Source organism: Apium graveolens, chromosome 1 (assembly GCF_009905375.1).
Source record: "Apium graveolens cultivar Ventura chromosome 1, ASM990537v1, whole genome shotgun sequence".
Lineage (NCBI taxonomy): Eukaryota > Viridiplantae > Streptophyta > Magnoliopsida > Apiales > Apiaceae > Apium > Apium graveolens.
In genome coordinates this window covers 160354007-160373624 of record NC_133647.1, presented here as the reverse complement: position 1 = coordinate 160373624, position 19618 = coordinate 160354007, and positions in this window count along the sequence as shown.

Below are 19618 nucleotides of genomic sequence, written 5' to 3'. Positions count from 1 at the left end.
ATAGCCAATCATGAGATTATTCCTGTTAACCAGATTCACCCCGCCTGTGAGATAGGCATAGGGGAGCAATCTTTTAGTGTTGATCTGATTCCTTTTAAATTAGGGGAGTTTGATGTAATTTTGGGAATGGATTGGCTATCTAGCAATGATGCTCAGATAGACTGTAAAGGGAAGAAAGTTAAGTTAAATATCCCAGGGAAGAAAGAAGTTATATTTAGAGGAAAGAGGCAGACGCGGAAATTTTTGACTATGGCCCAGGCCAGAAGGATGCTACGAAAAGGAAATGAGGCCTACCTAGCCTATGTGATGGACACGCAGAAGGAGGTGCCCAACTTACAAGATATTCCAGTAGTCAACGAATTTGAAGATGTATTCCCAAAAGACCTTCCGGGATTACCACCCGATAGAGTGATTGAATTTTCTATTGAATTGGCCCCCGGAACGGCGCCAGTTTCAAAAGCACCTTACCGGTTAGCCCCGTTGGAAATGAAGGAACTAGCTATCCAATTGCAGGAACTCTTGGATAAGGGTATGATAAGACCCAGTGTGTCTCCGTGGGGAGCACCAGTTTTATTTGTTAAGAAGAAAGATGGGAGCATGAGGCTGTGCATCGACTATCGAGAGTTGAACAAGCTAACCATAAAGAACAGGTACCCATTACCAAGAATAGATGATCTGTTCGACCAGCTAAAGGATGCTATTTATTTTTCCAAGATCGACCTGAGAACTGGATATCACCAACTAAAGATTAAACCCGAAGATATTTCCAAGACAGCGTTCCGTACCAGATATGGGCATTATGAGTTCTTGGTAATGTCCTTTGGATTAACCAATGCCCCAGCGGCTTTCATGGACTTAATGAACAGAGTATTTAAGAAGTACTTGGACAAGTGTGTGATAGTTTTTATCGATGATATTTTGATCTACTCAAGGACGGAGGCAGAACATGCAGAGCATTTGAGGATAGCTCTAGGAATACTCAGAGAGGAACAGTTATATGCCGAATTCTCGAAGTGTGAATTCTGGCGGAATGAAGTACAGTTTTTAGGACATGTGATCAATAAAGAAGGAGTATTGGTCGACCCCTCCAAGATAGAGGCGGTCTCAAATTGGGAAAGGCCAACCACACCCACAGAGGTAAGGAGTTTCATAGGATTGGCCGGCTACTATCATAGATTTGTACAGGACTTTGCGAAGATCGCAGCCCCTTTGACACGACTTACTCGTAACACAGAGAAGTTTGAATGGACGGAGAAATGCGAGAACAGTTTTCAGGAATTAAAGAAAAGGTTGGTAACGGCCCCGGTGTTGGCATTGCCAGACGGAAAAGGAGATTTTGTGATATATAGTGACGCGTCGCACAAAGGATTAGGGTGTGTGCTTATGCAGCACGGTAAAGTGATTGTGTATGCGTCAAGACAACTGAAGGAATACGAGATTAGATATCCTACTCATGACCTTGAGCTCGCGGCAATAGTATTTGCCTTAAAAATTTGGAGGCACTACTTGTATGGAGAGAAGTGCGAGATTTTCACAGACCATAAGAGCCTCAAGTACATATTTACGCAGAAAGAGCTCAACATGCGCCAGAGGAGATGGTTAGAACTAATCAAGGACTATGATTGTGAGATTCTCTATCATCCGGGGAAAGCTAATGTGGTGGCTGATGCCCTTAGTAGAAATGAAAGACTCAGAATGATAATGACTTCGGAGGAGTTAATCAGGGATTTTGAAAGAATGGAAATAGAAGTAAAGATAACCGGAACCGGAACTGAAAAGCTTTTTGAGATCTCAATGCAGCCAGAGTTATTGGCAAAGATCCGATTGTGCCAAGAGAAAATAATGAATGAAGGCAGAAAGTCAATGACTGGAGAGGAGATCCATACTAAGAAAGATGATAAAGGGATAATGAGGTACTCCTACCGGATTTGGGTTCCGAACGTTCAAGAGCTTAGAGATGAGATTTTGGATGAAAGCCATAGTTCAAGGTATTCCATTCACCCGGAAAGTACCAAGATGTATAGGGATTTGAAGCAATATTACTGGTGGCCCAACATGAAGAGGGACGTAGCAGAATGGGTAAGCAAATGTTTGACTTGCCAAAGAGTAAAGGCAGAGCACCAGAGACCCAGTGGACTTTTACGACCCCTGAAGATTCCCGAGTGGAAATGGGAACAGATAGCGATGGATTTTGTTGTAGGCTTGTCAAGGACGAAAGCCAATCATGACGCCATATGGGTAATTATAGACCGACTGATAAAGTCAGCCCATTTCATTCCTATCAATGAGAGATACACAGTCGATAGACTGGTGGACATTTACCTTAAGGAAATAGTGACGCGACATGGAGTCCCAGCGTCCATTGTCTCAGACCGAGACCCCAGATTCAACTCCAGATTTTGGAAGAGCTTTCAGGAATGTGCGGGGACCAAGTTAAACATGAGTACCGCGTACCATCCCCAGACGGATGGGCAGAGTGAAAGGACCATCCAGACACTAGAGGATATGTTGAGAGTCTGTGCAATAGACCTTAAAGGAAGTTGGGATGATCACTTGTCGTTGATCGAGTTTTCTTATAACAATAGCTTTCATGCTAGCATCGGAATGCCGCCTTATGAGGCCCTGTACGGAAGAAGGTGTCGATCTCCCTTATACTGGGATGAAGTAGGAGAGCGGAAGATGCTCGGACCCGAAGTGGTCCAAAGAACCAAAGACATAGTGGATCTTATCAGAGGATGGCTTGTAGCAGCCCAAGACAGACAGAAGAAATATGCAGACCTAGCCCGAAAGGACAAGGAATATGAAGTCGGGGACTTAGTACTGCTAAAGGTATCCCCTTGGAAGGGATTAATGAGGTTCGGAAAGAAAGGAAAACTAAGCCCAAGGTACATTGGACCTTTTGAGATATTAAGACGGATTGGAAAGTTAGCTTACGAGCTAGCCTTACCCCCTAACTTGCAACAAGTTCATAATGTGTTCCATGTGTCAATGTTAAGGAAGTATCATCGGGATGCCAGACACATAGTGGAGTACGAGCAGGTGGATATGCAACCAGATCTGACTTACATGGAGAAGCCAGTAAGGATTATCGATAAGAAGGAGCAGGTGCTTCGGAACAAAGTAATCAAGCTAGTCAGAGTGCTATGGCAGAATCATAATGTGGAAGAATCAACTTGGGAACTAGAGAGCGCAATGCTAGAAAAGGACCCCCATTTGTTTTCTATTTGATTCCGGGACGGAATCCTTTAAAGGAGGGGAGACTGTAATAACCCCCAAAATTTTGAACTTTTTGTAACCCTTATGAATAGTGTTTTAGCTGAATGAGAAAACTTTTCATGCCACACTATGTAGGGGTTCTGTTATGGATATTCTGAGATTTTATTAGTACTCTTTATGGTATATAAGTGTATGTAAAGATCGTTAGAATCCAATTCCGAACACTTTGATTTTTCCCGGAAATCCACTAGATACGGAAAGAATTGAATATAAGGTAACAGGATAAAAAGGATTTAAATTAAAGGATTATAAGAGAGGATCATAAAAGGAATATAATATATTGAGAAAGGTTAAGGGAACCTAAGTAATAAGATCCCGGGTATGATCCCTCCAACGATAAACGAAAACGAAAGTTAAGCGAACCGTATAACAGATCAGCGGTCATTAGGCAAACAATTAGGAAGTTAATCAAAGGGATTAGAGAGGATGATGTCACCCAACCAATGAGAAGAGGACAAGGAGGGGAGGATGACATCATGAGCATGACATAAGCATGACATAAGGGAAGGAGATGTGGTTGAATTAAAACCACACAAAGTTAAGGCTAAAAAGGTAATTAACCAAAACAAATACAAAATTACATCCACCAAGCCAAACAAATCATTTCATCAAAACAAAAGAAAATTCTATTCTCTTCACCAAGAGTTTCTCTCGGCTTTTTACAATTTTAAAGGGAAGAAATTTCAAAAACCAAGATTCAAGCCTCCTAAATTGGTAAGATAATTCCCTAGTATTCCTTATGCATAGATATGGATATATTATGAGTTTAAGCATCCCATTCATTCTCTATCTTCTCCAATAAATCAATGAAGAAGACAATGAATAGTGATTTCAAGGTTTTTAACTTGATTTTTCTTGCTTTTCCTTTAAGATCCAAGCATTCCTAAGACTCCTCAAGGCTTCCTAAGGCTTCCTAGCTACTCACACCACTTCAAGGAAGGTATATCATCTCCAAACCCTAGCTTTACTTTGTATATTAGGGTGATTTTGGTTGTTTTGCCATTAGAGTAGCTTAATGATAGATGGTTTAGAGTTGGGTTGAAATGGTGGAGATTGGAATGTTGAAATCTTGTGATTTGATTAAAGAATGTAGTATAGTTTAAATTCAAGTTTTAGGATTAAGTAAATTGATTATAATGAGTTAATTTGGGGCTGTTGTAAATTAATATGGATGGAGTTTTGATTGGGTTGTGAATTGGGGTTGAATTGTGGTTGTTTTGAATTGGTTTAAATTTGGGAAATCGTGTAAACATAGCCGTCGTAATGTCCGATTTACTTTAGACTGCTTTTGTTCATAACATTTAGACCCGAGAACTCCCTGCTAGATTATGACCATTGCCATGTTTAGATAGTTCATGTTACGAGCTTCGTTTTGATATGTAGTTCGTTTGATTCCGATGTACGGTTTAGGAGAAACGACCGTTTTAAGTAACGGCGTTTCGCGAACGAAACTTTTCCCCTCGCCTTACTTTAAAACATAGGTTAAAGACCAAAAAGGGTTAATTAGTGTACGAAACAATTATGGTAAGAGTGTTAGGCAGTTGGTAAGACACTCGTGAAGTAATCGCCTTAAAACTTGTAATGGTTAAATTATTAAAAATGGTGGAGCCGAGGGTACTCGAGTGACTTAAGAGAATCAGTAAGCGCAAAACAAGCGTTAGAGTCTAAGTTAGTTAAAGTATAAATTTACAAGTGACTTTGGTTTAATTCCAACTTACTTGTTGTTTATAGGTTACCAGACTCGTCCCGAGCCTTTTATCACCCCCAGTCGCTCAGGCAAGTTTTCTACCCGTTATACTGTTGTTGTGATGTATACACTTGTATATGCATTATCTTGTAATAGATGCATGATGGTTATATTTGCAAATTCTTGCGATATATTGTAGCATGTGATATGGTACATATGCATGCCTGTTTCGTATTCTTGCCATATATATCTGTTGGTTCAGTTGATAATACATATGCTAGAGAATAGCGGTAATTTGCATATACCCTTAGTATAGGGACCCAAAGGTAAAAACATTTTCTAAAACCGGGGGTCGAGGATCCCGAGTAGATTTTATATATATATATATATATATATTTATATATATATATATGGTTATAGTTTTCAAAACTATTAATTGAATAAGGTTTATTCGATAACTTTATTTTATTAATGAATATTATCTTGAATATTCATTTGAGGACTTATGACTCCTTTATATTATTTATTGAATATTACTTGGATATTCATTTGAGGATGTATGACTCCTTTATATTATTTAATGAATATTATTTATAATATTCATTCGAGGTATTATGACTCCGCTTATTATTTATTAATATTCTTTATTTTATTAAAAAATAATGTTCGATAATCAAACTTACTTTTGATATTCAAATAAAGATATTACTTTCGTATAAGTATATCTTTGATTATTTACTATTCATTTCAAGTATAAGTTTTACAACTTCTACTTCAATTATTTTTATAAATATTATTCTTTATGGGAATATTATTTAAATAATAATATTCAGCTATTTTCTAATATATTGGGACTGATTTATTTTACTAAATCAACATCACTCCGAACATTCTTAAAAATGTTTCGCGAGCCTTCAAAATGATTTTTAAAAGTTAGAGCGGATCCCAAAACTCATTTTTATATTTAAGATCCTCCTTTCGAAGGGGATTTAAATACTCGCTCAAAACCTGAGGGATCCGGCTCTGTGGTGTGTTTTATATTCGCAAAAAGGTTGCTGTCTTGATAAAAGAATTTTGATTACTTACCCAACACTCGGGATGTAAAATTCTTGGAACAAGTTAATCCATTAACAGGCATCGCCTGGGAAATATCGGTGAGTTTTCCTTTCCAACTAGATACGACTTCTTGGTGGAGCCGTATCAACAAGTTTCTACTTGGGGAAAGTGGGGACGAGCTTTATGTTTCAGAGTCATGGATTTCATCTGAACTAGGAGTGGCGTAAGTGGTCGAGTAGCGCCGGCCCAGCCTTATTATATTGGCCTAAATGGCCTGAAAGTTCCGCTAAGGCGGTCCATTCCTTAGGAGTTCAGTGTTCGGTTGACAAGTAAATCCGACAGGTTCTCCTCTACATGTAGAAAATGGTGGGGTTGTACTACTACGACTGATCATCGTAAGTGGTCTTCCTGGCGCGGCAAACTCCCGTAATGAGTTCATCATCCATTTGGATAATTCTGCAACACTACCCGTAGTATTTCGATCGAAAGGCTACGAATGGGTGGTTGCCGAAGCATTGACAGGGTCAAACAGTTTTATTGGTGTATCCATTGAATGAAGTATCTCGTAACTTCATTTCTTTTCAAAATATTTTAAAGATCAAATATTTTCAAGTTTTATTTGTGATCTCATCTATGGAATGACCTCGTGAATCTTATTATACTTTGAGCAGTAGTAGTTCAAATAGATTTCTAAAAATGGTATAAGTATAGTGAAGTAATTGGTAACTTCATCTTCTTTTAAACTTATATCCAGTAAGTAATTACCTTACACATGATAAAGGATTCTAGTAAGTATCCATTCAGATACTTGTATCATTGTTATCACTATATATTATCTTGCGAGCTGTAAGGCTCACTCTTGCTTTATTTCTTCATCACACAACAACAGTTAGGAAAGATGGCCAGACTCCAGCAGACCCAGCGTAAGCGCGTGGGAAGCGTCACGCGTCTTCCCGTTGATGTTATAGCTGCTATAGCTGCAGAGGTAGATCTATTGGCAGATCAGGCATTCTACTTTTGAGAATCAATTATGTATAATTATAACTTGTGGCAGATAATGGCAATTAACTGTAAATTTATCAAGTAATCATTTTGGGTTGTAATAACTTTTAATTGTGGATTCATGGACTTGTACTTATTTCAATTTCATCTCTGAGACTATAACGGGTTATGATGTGTGTTAGTGTGGGGTCACAGCATAAGGTTATTTATTATTAATTAAGTGAAGTGATATTGTGGAAAGAAAGATCGTGACGACCCGGATCCCTGACCCCGGATCTGGGGGTGTTACACTTATTGTTACATAAGCTACTCACCTGGTGGATATTAATTAGTCATCCGTCAAGACTATATTGAATTATCCGTCGGGACTATAATTGATCATCCGTCGGGTGCTACAAAATTCACTAAGTTAGATCTACTAAGGTGTTTTGTTTAGATTATCATCAAGTACACAACATATTCATAACAATCTCCCCCAATTTATGTCTACTGGAATTGTAGCCATAAATTAAGAGAAACTTGATGATAACAAAACATCCTAAAAATACAGATTGAAAAATAGTGGATAAAACTGATAAGTGCTGCAATTTACTGAAAATTGAACAATGCAAAGTACACAAAGAAATTGCTCACAATAATTATCAAGGTACTCCTCTAGTCTGAGCAGATAAATTCATTTCCTTGATTGTCTAGATTTCTTCCCAAGCCTTCGGTTGTTTTCTTCAATTTGATTTTGGAGTAATCTGTGGAATTCAAGTTCATCAGCTTCTAAGATATTTAGCATTTCCTGCATTTCCAAAAGAGTCTCATTGCTAGAGATACTCAATTGGTCCTCCAATCTGAAGAATATTCTAACTCCTTTTTCATCCCTGAATTCCATCAGCCAATAGGGCCTCAGATGCACTCTCTTTCTTGTGAAGGGAATTGACAGAGTTTTTGGTATTGCATCTTTGGCTCTATTACTCCTCAGCTCCTCAATCTTCTTTAGAACTAATCTTCTTGCTGTCACATTGTGCCCAAAGTTCTTTTTGAATGAAGAGTAGACCTTTATCAAAACAGAATGGCTTTCTAGAAGGATCCTGTGAAGTGTCCATATGATCTCTCTTCCTCCCTTATATTTGAATACCAGCCTTTCAGGGAGATGTCTGTGAGCATCAATTCCTCTAACTTCATCCAATTCATCTAAGTAAAGGTTTATGTCAGAAAACTCCTTGATGTCACAGATGTACAATATGTCTCCCTTGTTGACTTTAGATTTAGCTTTGATTGGGGTCTTCGATTTTAGAATCACAGGCTTCACTTTCTTGCTTGCTCTTGTCTTTATCTTCTTTAGCTTTGTGAAGATAGAAAAATTTAGCTCAGGAATTGGTAAACTATCCCAGTCTACTGGCTCATCCTTAGGAATTATGGGCTCAACGTGAATGTTCCGTGTTGGATCAACCACCTTGAATTCTTCAAATACCACTGAGGGTTTTGATGTCTGAGATGTATTTATAGGCTTTTTGGGAATTTGGTCTTCCTTTTCCTCATCATTAAAGTCCAATTTTCTCTTGGAATGAAGCTTGTATTTGAATTTTCTTTTCTGTTGTGGTTCCTGTTGCATTTTCTGATCTTGAGGTTCAGCAATCATAGATGGTTGTGTAGAGATCTCAGTTGAAGTCTTCACAGCCTGAAGTTTGGCTAAGATAGCAGCTTGTTCCTTCTTTTATTTGAGCTTCTTAGCATCTAAGGAAGCTTGCTTCTTTTCTTGCCTTATTCTCACTTTCTCTTCCTTTTTGGTGTCTACAAACTGAGGGTGTCCAGCCACCACACATATCTCTTTACCATTTCTGTGGATCTTTGTAATTCTCTTTTTAAGTGCTGAATCTGCTGGATCATTGTAAAATGCAATTGACCTAGCCAACAACTTCTACTCAACTGGCCTAGATGTCTCATACACAGTATCCATAGGATTTTTTTCTGAGAACTTGGAGTAGTTTCTTTTAGGCTTCATGATGAAATTTGCTTTTGGAGATTTTATGCAGGAAGTTTGACCCTTTTTCAGATAGTTCATACTTATGTCATTCACAGAGATTTTCATGATTTGAGAGTGATGACTGAAGACTTTATCTGGTTTCTGAATTGGCCCAAACTTTTGTTGTATATTTGCATCTATCTTTCTCCATTTTTCTTCTAGTTCCTTCTCTATAGCTGTAACATCAAGCATCTTAGGATTGGACTTTGACTCAAGCTTTTCAGCTGCTATTTAGATTAGATCAATGTTATCCAACACTGGTGGCTTTGTGAAAGCAATTGTTGGCACAATCGCTTTGTTGACTTGTATGTTTAGCTGAAGCTCCCCCTTACTAGAGCCTTTCTCCCCCTCCCCTTACTTGAGCTTTTCTCCCCCTTTTTATTATCATCAAGTAGAGTGGAGGATGAAGATTGTGCAGCCACTAGTTGTTATAGCAGTTGAGTTTGCTGAGCTTGATGTAGATGTATAGCTGTTAAAGAAGCTTTCATTGCAGTCATTCTGGTATCCAAGGAATCTATCTTTGTGAAAAGATCAGAATTCTTCTGGAGTTGTCTCTTAATGTCAAGCATTGTAGCTTCTGGAAGTTTAGAATCCAACCTTTCAAAAATGTCCTTTTTTCATTTGATCAATTTCACCTTTAATAGAAGTGACATCCTGAGTGTGTTGAAAACCTTGGATTTGTTGTAATTGAAGAAAAGCAAGGTGTGCTTGTAGGAGCTTCTAGGTGCTGGCATTTGTTGTGGATTGAAGAGCGGAGTGTGTATGACTTATAAGTTGAATGAGGGTGGTCTTGAAATAGTGTTCATCACATTGCTTTGAAAATGCCCAAGATGGCATACCAGATCTGGAACTAGGGCCTACTTCTCCCCCTATGTCCAGTGACCCCTCTTCACTTGCATCACCAAAGAAATCAGCAGATTCCCCAGTCCAATAGTCAACATCATCATCAGCTCTAGGTGGCATAGCTGTGATGACATCCTTAGCTCTTTACATTGACTGGGTGGTGTGAACCAAGTTCAGCATTCTTTCTGCATGTTCATTGCACTGTCCAGCCAAAATTTGATATGCTGGAACAGGATGAGTAAATGCCTCAGCATCCAAAGAGATGGAACTTATAACAGCTTGATTATGCTGAGATAGTCTCTCAATGTCTGCATCATTGGCATTCATTGACTCACTAGCAATGATATCCACCCTTATTCCTCCTGTACCTGCATTTCTCTCAATATCTCTCTTTTTTTGCATCAAGGGCTCTCCTTGGTTCCCCACCCTCACACCCTCACCTTCACCATCTAAGGTGGGACTCCTCTCACTCACTTTTTCCGGTCCTGAAGAAATGGACTGCATTTGTTCACTCTTTTTCTCTCTTTTTTCCTAAGAGCAACCCAAACTCTCACTCAAATCACTCCCTTCCCTCAGTCCTAAGATGGATTGCACTACTACTAAGTCTTCTGCACTTGTAAAAATTGAAGAAATTTGAAGTTGTGCAGAGACACCCGACGGATGATGAATATCCATCGGGTTAGTAGTATAGCTACCCGACTGATGACTACTGTTAGGCTTATCCATCGGGATACAATCACTACTCGACGGATGATGAATATCCATTGGGATAGTAGAAATGAAAGAGTTTGGAGTGGAGACTATTGTAGACTCTGTGCAGATTGATGAAAATTTTGGCATAGATGTCTCAACAGTCTCAAAAGCGAATGGTAAATGAGCCAACAAATCATCTAAAAGATGATGCTCACTTACTTGGATTTTTGGCTTCTCCAAGAGAGTTAAAGATGGAGAATTTAGAAGTGATGTATTGATCATGTCAACATCCAGTGAGTGTGTGGGAGAATTTGGTGTATCAGGTGCTTCAATTATGAGAGATTTTGGCTGTGACTCCACATTTATTGGAGCCACATCAACCTGACTTTAAGAAGGTGCAGTGACTGGGTCTTTAGCACCAGTTTGCACTAAGTGTATGCCCTGTGCATCCCCAGTTGGTTTAGATTTCTTCTTTCTAGCATATGTTTGGGGTGAGCTAGTGTCCCTTACCATCTTGGCATGTGCTCTTGGCTGAGAGCTTTGTTCAATAGCCACATCCTTTTGGGAGGATGCAACTAGTAATGAGCTTAAATCCTTTTTAAGCACTGCAGTTTGTTGAGAAACTGCAGTGTGGCTAGGCTCGGAAACACTCACCTCTCCAACCTTATTCTTGCGGCTTCTTTGATTTTCATCATGTCCCTGACCTTTCTTACCCTCCTTCACATTCCCCTCTTTAGGTTTAGTAGATTTTACAACTGATTTCTTTTGAAAGAAATCAGAGAGGGCTTTCTTAGCTTTGGATTTTGGAATTTTAGTTCTGGCAGCTTAGGTAGGCATCTGTTTGGTCATTGGAACAGATGTCATAGCTACACTAGAAGGAAAAGAAATGTGTGAGGTTGGAAGGGTAGAGACAGTAGAAATTACATCACTTACCTGAGGTCCCTCCATTACTGGAAAGTAGTATAAGGGTACCTCTTTGAGATGATTTGCTCTATTAAGATCTGCAATTATTCTTTCTTGAACCCAATAGTTCAGCTTGTTGGTTGGGTTCTCAATCACAATATTCTCAATAAGGTGGTTAGCAAGCATTATAAAAAAATCTAGTATAATATACACTTTTACCTCTCTTATTAAGTTCTCCTAACTTAAAGCCTAACTCAAACAAAACCAAGTCACTGAAATTGAAATACTTATCAGTAACTAGCATGTACAGCATGTTAAGCATGGATATATTGATAGTATCAAAATTTCTAATCTTACCAGAAAACAGTTTAGTTACCACATCACACAAATAACTCCATTCTTTCCTAAGACCCAACCTTCTAATTTCACTTAACTTAGGGGTAGTGAGTGCATAGCCCATAGAGTTAAGCATGTTAACAATGTCAGTGTCTGTGTGTGGAGTAGTAACATTGTTATCAGGGATTTTAAAGCATGCTTTGACAATATCACTATTTATGCAAAACTGTTTACCTTTTAGAGTGAAAGTGATGGTCTTGTCTATTGAGTTGTACACTGCAGTTGTCCACGTCTCCTCTACAACCTCACAGTAAGTGGTGGGTGATTCCAGCATGGCATAGTTGAGTTTGCAGTTCTTTACAAAATCCATCATTTTGTGATAGTCACCAGACTGTTGAATCTCCTTGTTTACTAAAGCTGAGAAGTTATTTTTCTCATAGATGTAACCAGTTTGAGACATGATTTTTACTACAGGTGCCATTGCTAAAGATTTGAAAGTTTGCCGAAAGAGAGTTTGCTTTTGAGAAGAAAGAAATTAGAGTAACTGAATCTTGTGAATGATAAAAGAAAAGAATGAAAAATAATTTAGCTTTTATACTATCTCAGAGATAAACTGACAAAAATAATAAAGTGAAATAAAGTACCAATAAAAATTACCCAAAATAGCCATTTAAAAAATAGATAAACTGTAAAAATTTTGTCATGTATCCGTCGTGTCATGCTTACAAACTGTAAGTATACTCGATGGATAATGTTCAGAGAATTAACGGCTAGGATTGAGACAATTCGACGGATGAGGATAAATCAGTTATCCATCGAGTTATAAAATATTCCAGAAAAATAATTGTTTTTTATTGACAAATTGTATTCCGATGGATGATCAAACTCGATGGATAATGATCATCCGTCGGGATGTAAATTTTGACTTAGTCAAAATTTCATCCAAAACAGAAAAATCAATTAAATTTCTGGCTACATAACAACTTGCAAAATATCTGAAATAATTCAAGAATAATTGAGCATACCTAACTCACTTACCAACCTTGAAAAGGTAGATTCATCAAGTGGCTTGGTAAATATGTCTGCAAACTGTTTTTCACTTGGAACAAAATGCAGTTCCACAGTACCATTCATCACATGTTCCCTTATGAAGTGGTACTTGATGTCTATGTGCTTTGTTCTTGAATGCTATACTGAATTTTCAGTGATGGAAATTGCACTTTTGTTATCACATAAAATAGGAATCCTATCCACTTGTAGACCATATTCCAACAATTGGTTTTTCATCCACAAAATCTGTGCACAGCAACTACCAGCAGTAATATATTCAGCTTCAGCTGTAGAAGTAGAAACTGAATTTTGCTTTTTACTAAACCAGGACACAAGCTTGTTCCCTAGAAATTGACAGGTTCCTGTTGTACTTTTTCTGTCTATTTTACAACCTGCATAATCTGCATCTGAATAACCAGTTTTATCAAAACCAGAATCTATAGGGTACCAAATGCCAAGTTTTGGTGTTCCCTTGAGATATCTGAAAATTCTCTTAATAGCTACTAAATGAGATTCTCTAGGATCAGCCTAAAATCTAGCACAAAGACAAGTAGCAACCATTATATCTGGCCTACTAGCTGTTAAGTACAGAAATGAGCCAACCATGCCCCTATAGCTTGAAATATCTACAGACTTTTCAGTAGTATTTAATTCAAGCTTAGTTATAGTGGCCATGGGAGTTTTTGCAGATGTGCAATCCATTAGTTCAAACTTCTTTAAAAGATCATGAATGTATTTAGTTTGACTAATGAATATTCCATCACTAACTTGATTAACTTGCAAGCCAAGAAAGTAAGTTATTTATCCCATCATGCTCATTTCATACTTACTTTGCATCAATTTGGCAAACTTTTTGCAAAGTTTTTATCTATAGAGCCAAATATAATATCATCTACATAAATTTGAACAAGTATACTAGAGCCATTAACATTTCTAAAGAATAAAGTTTTATCAACAGTATCTCTTGTGAAGTGATTTTCCAAAAGAAACTTTGATAAAGTGTCATACCAGGCTCTAGGTGCTTGCTTTAGTCCATAAAGTGCTTTCAAAAGATAGTAGACATGATTTGGGAAATTTGGATCTTCAAAACCAGGAGGCTGACTAACATAGACTTCCTCCTCCAAATCTCCATTCAGAAAAGCACTTTTGACATCCATTTGATAGACCTTGAAATTGGCATGAGGTGCATAGGCTAAGAAAATTCTGATGGCTTCAAGTCTTGCAACATGAGCAAAAGTTTCATCAAAATCTATTCCTTCTTGTTGACAATAGCCCTTAGCAACCAATCTAGCTTTGTTCCTTACTACTATGCCATTTTCATCCATCTTATTTCTGAATACCCATTTGGTGTCAATTGGATTCTTTCCTTTAGGCTTGGGTACCAGCTTCCATACTTTATTCCTTTCAAATTGGTTTAGCTCCTCCTGCATAGTAAAAATCCAATCAGGATCCAAAAAAGCTTGTTCTACCTTCTTTTGTTCTTCCTTAGATAGAAAGTTGATATATAGACATTCTTCTTGAGCTGCTCTCCTTGTTTGTACTCTAGAAGACACATCACCAATGATGAGCTCAAAGGGGTGATCTTTTGTCCATTTTCTTTGTTGAGGTAGATTAGCTCTAGATGAAGAGGCCTCATTATTGTCTTGATGTGTGACTGAGTTTTGATTATTAGAAACTCCCCTTGAGTTAGTGAATATTTGACTTAAGAAAGGGGAATCTTCTGTTAGTGATCTATTATGACTTTCAGCTTCTCTTAATGACCCGATGGATGGTATTCTTTGTGTTCCGACGGATGAGGCTGATTGTCTCCTGACGGATAAGGCAGATTGTCTCTCGACGGATGAAGCATTTTGCAACTCAACAGATGTTGAATTTTGTGCTTCATTTGTAGTAGATTTTTCTGCATTATCCTTTGCCATTGTTTCCTGATCACTTTAATCATCACTATCATCACTAACCATCTCTACATTATCAAATTTGAGACTTTCATGAGAATCTTCATCTTGCAGTCCTTCAATCTTTTTGTCATCAAACACTACATGTATTGATTCCATAACAATGTTGGTTCTTAGATTGTAGACTCTATATACTTTTCTCACAGCATATCCAACAAAAATTCCTTTATCTGCTTTAGCATCAAATTTTCCATGTTGATCAGTCTGATTTCTCAAGATATAACATTTGCAGCCAAAGACATGAAGAAAATTTAGAGTTGGCTTCTTGTTCTTGAACAATTGACATGGTGTCATGCATTTTGCTTGATTCACCAAAGAAATATTCTGAGTGTAGCAGGTAGTGTTCACAGCTTCAGCCCAGAAATATGTTGGTAACTTTGATTCTTCAAGCATTATCCTTGCAGCTTCATTAAGAGATCTATTTTTCCTTTCTACCACTCCATTTTTTTGTGGGTTTCTTGCTACATAAAACTCATGCATTATCCCATTCTCTTCACAAAATGATCTCATCACAAAATTCTTGAACTCAGTTCCATTATCACTCCTGATTCTTCTTACTGTGAAATCGGGATGATTATTGACTTGCTTTATATGATTGATGATGATTTCACTAGCCTCATCTTTAGACTTTAGGAAGTATGTCCAAGAGAACTTTTAGAAATCATCTACAATTACTAGGCAAAATCTTTTCCTTGAGATTGACAACACATTGAATGGTCCAAATAAATCCATGTGTAGCAATTGTAAAGGTTCTTCAATTGTTGAATCAAACTTCTTTCTGAATGATGCTTTATTCTGCTTTCCCTTTTGGAAGGCATCACACAGTCCATCCTTAGAAAACTCCACTTGAGGAATGCCTCTAACCAGTTCTTTCTTGACAAGCTCAGTCATGGTCTTGAAGTTTAGATGGGATAGCTTCTTGTGCCACATCCAACTTTCATCTTGACTTGCTTTACTGAGAAGACAAGTAACAGATTCTGTATTTGATGAGTTGAAGTCAGCTAGATACACATTTCCTTTTCTCACTCCAGAGAGAACCACTTTGTTGCTTCTTTTGTTTGTCACAACGCAGGCTTCTGAGTTGAAGTTTACACAATGGCCCTTATCACAAAGCTGGCTGATACTCAACAAATTATGCTTGAGACCATCCACTAAGGCAACCTCCTCAATGATGACATTGTCTTTTAAAATTAAGCCATATCCCACAAAATAACCCTTATTGTCATCTCCAAAGGCAATACTTGGGCCAGCTCTTTCCTTGAACTCAGTGAGCAGGGTAGAATCTCCAGTCATGTGCCTTGAGCAACCACTAACCAGATACCAAAGATTCTTTCTGTTTCCCTGCATACATCAAAATCAAATCAAGTTGATTTTGGTACCCAAGTTTCCTTGGGTCCTGCCTTGTTAGCTTTCTTCTTTGGTTTCTTAGGTTTGACCTCATTTGACTTGGGAATTTCTGATTCATCCTTAGTCATTTGAGTTGGACCTTTAAAACCATTCATTAAAACAAAATTATCATGCACATTTTGATTAACAGGAAAAGGCATGTTATTTGCAAACATGTTATTCCAGTAAGGCATGCTAAATGGCATTTGTGGCATACTAAATGCAGTAAAATAAGGATTAGGTGCAAATGGCATATTAGCAAATTATGCATTCATATTCTGAGCAGACATAGCATTCACAGGCACAGAAGGCATGGCATTCATGTTGGGAAAAGAAGAGGGTACAGATATGGGAGTTGGCATGGCAAGTTTGCAATTAACAGACAAATGATTAACACTACCACACTTAACACAGATTTTTCTTGGAGCATATTTATCATGTGTGCAGTTGTTATGTTTGTTAATCCCTACTTTCCCATTTCTATTATTTTTCCTTTTAGCTTTTGTTTTAATCTCAATCTTCTCCAATCTGTCATTTAATTGCTTGATAGACATATGACCAACATTGACTTTCATCTCCTTCCTTAATTGACTTGATTCGCCTGGTACAAAGTATTTGGAAACTGATCTATATTTCTCATTCAGCTTGGCCGGGTTGGCTTTGCTCACAGGTTTGCTTACAGCTGACGGATGAGGATTTGTGTCACTTAACGGATAATCCTTTTGATTATCCGACGGATGACTCTCATCATCTATCGATTCCACATCTGTTAGAAATCCTTCAACCAAATTAGATTCCAACTTCTCCTTACTCTTTTTCCAAACTACATCACAAAAGGACTCAATACCTTGAACTTTAGTGATTTAAGCATGAACATCTCTGGATGATTTCCATGCCTTAATCACCTCTTGTTCTCGTTCAAGTTGCTTCTTCAAAATATCTTCTTTCTTCAAGGACTCAGTTAATTCATCCTTAGCAATCTTACACTCAATTCTCAATTTTTAAATTCAATAAACTGAGATTCTAGCACATTATTCCTCTCACTTAAAAATAAATTATTTTCTTTAAGTTTAGCATTTTCTTTAGTAAGTGACTTAAGTGTAACGCGCAAGTGATATAATTCTGTAGACATTTCATTAATAGCATCATTACACTCAGCTTTAGATAAATGTGCTAGGTTAGTGGTGATTAGCTGATTACTTGAAGAACTAGTTTCGGTTTTATCAGACTTGGCTATTAGGGCTAGATTGACATAGCTGACATCCTCATCTTCATCCAAACCATCAGCTGCCCAGTCATTTTCCTGTGTAATGAAAGCCCTTTCCTTTTGCTTGAGCAACTCAAAATACTTCTGTTTATAATCAACAGGCTCAAATTTCTTTTTACTGGAATCTAACTTTCTACACTCATTGGCAAAGTGCCCTACCAAGCCATATTTGAAACATTTGAATTTAGATTTATCCACCATGTTTCTATTTGCCTTGGCTGCTCCAAAGTTCTTTTTGAACTTGAGCTTGGCAAATCTTCTGAAAAGAAAAGCTAAATGATCATCAATATCATCCATGTCATCTTGGAGTCTTTTGTATGATAAACTCTTCCATGCAATTTTAGAGCATTTAGTAGTTTTTAAAATCTACTAAAAATGTCAGTGAGAGACTCACTATCTTCACAATGAAAGTGCTCATATTGCTAAATTAGCAGCTGCATCTTATTCTCCCTTACTTGCTCAATACCATCATAGATAATCTGAATTGTGTCCCAAACCTCCTTGGCTATTTTACAGTTAATGATGTTATCAAACATATCACCATCAACTCCATTGAACAATATATTCATGGCCTTCTTGTCTTTCCTGACTTGCTCAATATCAGGATCTGACCATTCATGCCTAGGCTTGGGAATAGATGGTACATTCCCTGTTGCAGCTCTCAATGGTACATGAGGACCTCTCTCTATGCAATCCACAAAGGCCTCATCTTGAGAAAGAAGATATAGGTGCATCTTCACTTCCAGTGGTGATAATTGTCTTTGTCCAGAATTGGAATTTTAACTCCAACATCCTTCTTGTTCATCTTGTTGTTTGTTGTGATCTTTAAACTCTTTGTACTTCAAGAGCTCGCTCTGATACCAATTGCTATTCCCTAACAATACAACAAGAATTACAGAAGGGGGGGTTGAATGTAATTCTGGCTTCTTTTTGAGATTTTTAAAACTGTTCTAACTCAATAATATATAAGTGTTTGATTTGCAAAGTGCGAAATGAAAGAATTATATAAATCAAAACACAAGTAATAAAAACAAAAGTCTTTAAAACTTTCTGGTGGATTTGAATGCATCCACCAGATATATATATATATATATATATATATATGTATACATATATCGAGAGAACCCTGTGAAGCTTGAATAGCTCACAGCTGTTTTTACAAGTGAACAAACAAACTCCTGAGAAATTCTTAACAGTTACAGCTTTCTCTATTTCTCTTCTAAAATGTGTTTGCTTAATTGTTTATTTTACTAGCTACACTTGGTTTATATATCACCAATTTTACATGGTAATAAGACAGGATAATAAAACAAAACCTATCAAGTCTAACTCCATGATGCTTCACTACTCTATTCTGGCATCTTTGAATATCTTCATAATAGCATGGAAATGGTAATGCTTCTTTATTCTCAAAACCCTGCTAAACATGCTGCCACGTTCCTTTTGCAAGCACCCAATGCATGTGACTGTATTGTCACTGTCAACAGATATTTAAATTGATCATCCATCGGGTACATGCTTGTTACCCATTGGGTAGCCTTGTTGATCATCCGTTGGGTAGCTTTGTTGATCATCCGTCGGGTAGCTATTTTACACTTGACTCCATTTTATTTATGCGGAATTACAAGACATCTAATATTTACAATTAATCAACCTATTCTACATATCTACTAGCAGTCAACATGACTCAATGCTATAATAGAATCTACACAAAGTTGTTTGCAGAAATGTGCTACATTACTTATTGTTACATAAGCTACTCACCCGGTGGATATCAATTAGTCATCCGTCGGGACTATATTGAATCATCCGTCGGGACTATAATTGATCATCCGTCGGGTGCTACAAAATTCACTAAATGAAATCTACTAAGGTGTTTTGTTTAGCTTATCATCAAGTACACAACATATTCCTAACGCATACCTAACTCACTTACCAACCTATTAAAGGTGGATTCATCAAGTGACTTGGTAAATATGTCTGCAAGTTGCTTCTCACTTGGAACAAAATAAAGTTCCACAGTACCATTCATAACATTCTCTCTAATGAAATGATACTTGTTGTCAATTTGCTTGGTCCTTGAATGTTGTACTGGAATTTTAGTAATTGCAATAGCACTTGTTATAACGAATCGCGTATTTTTTTCTTTT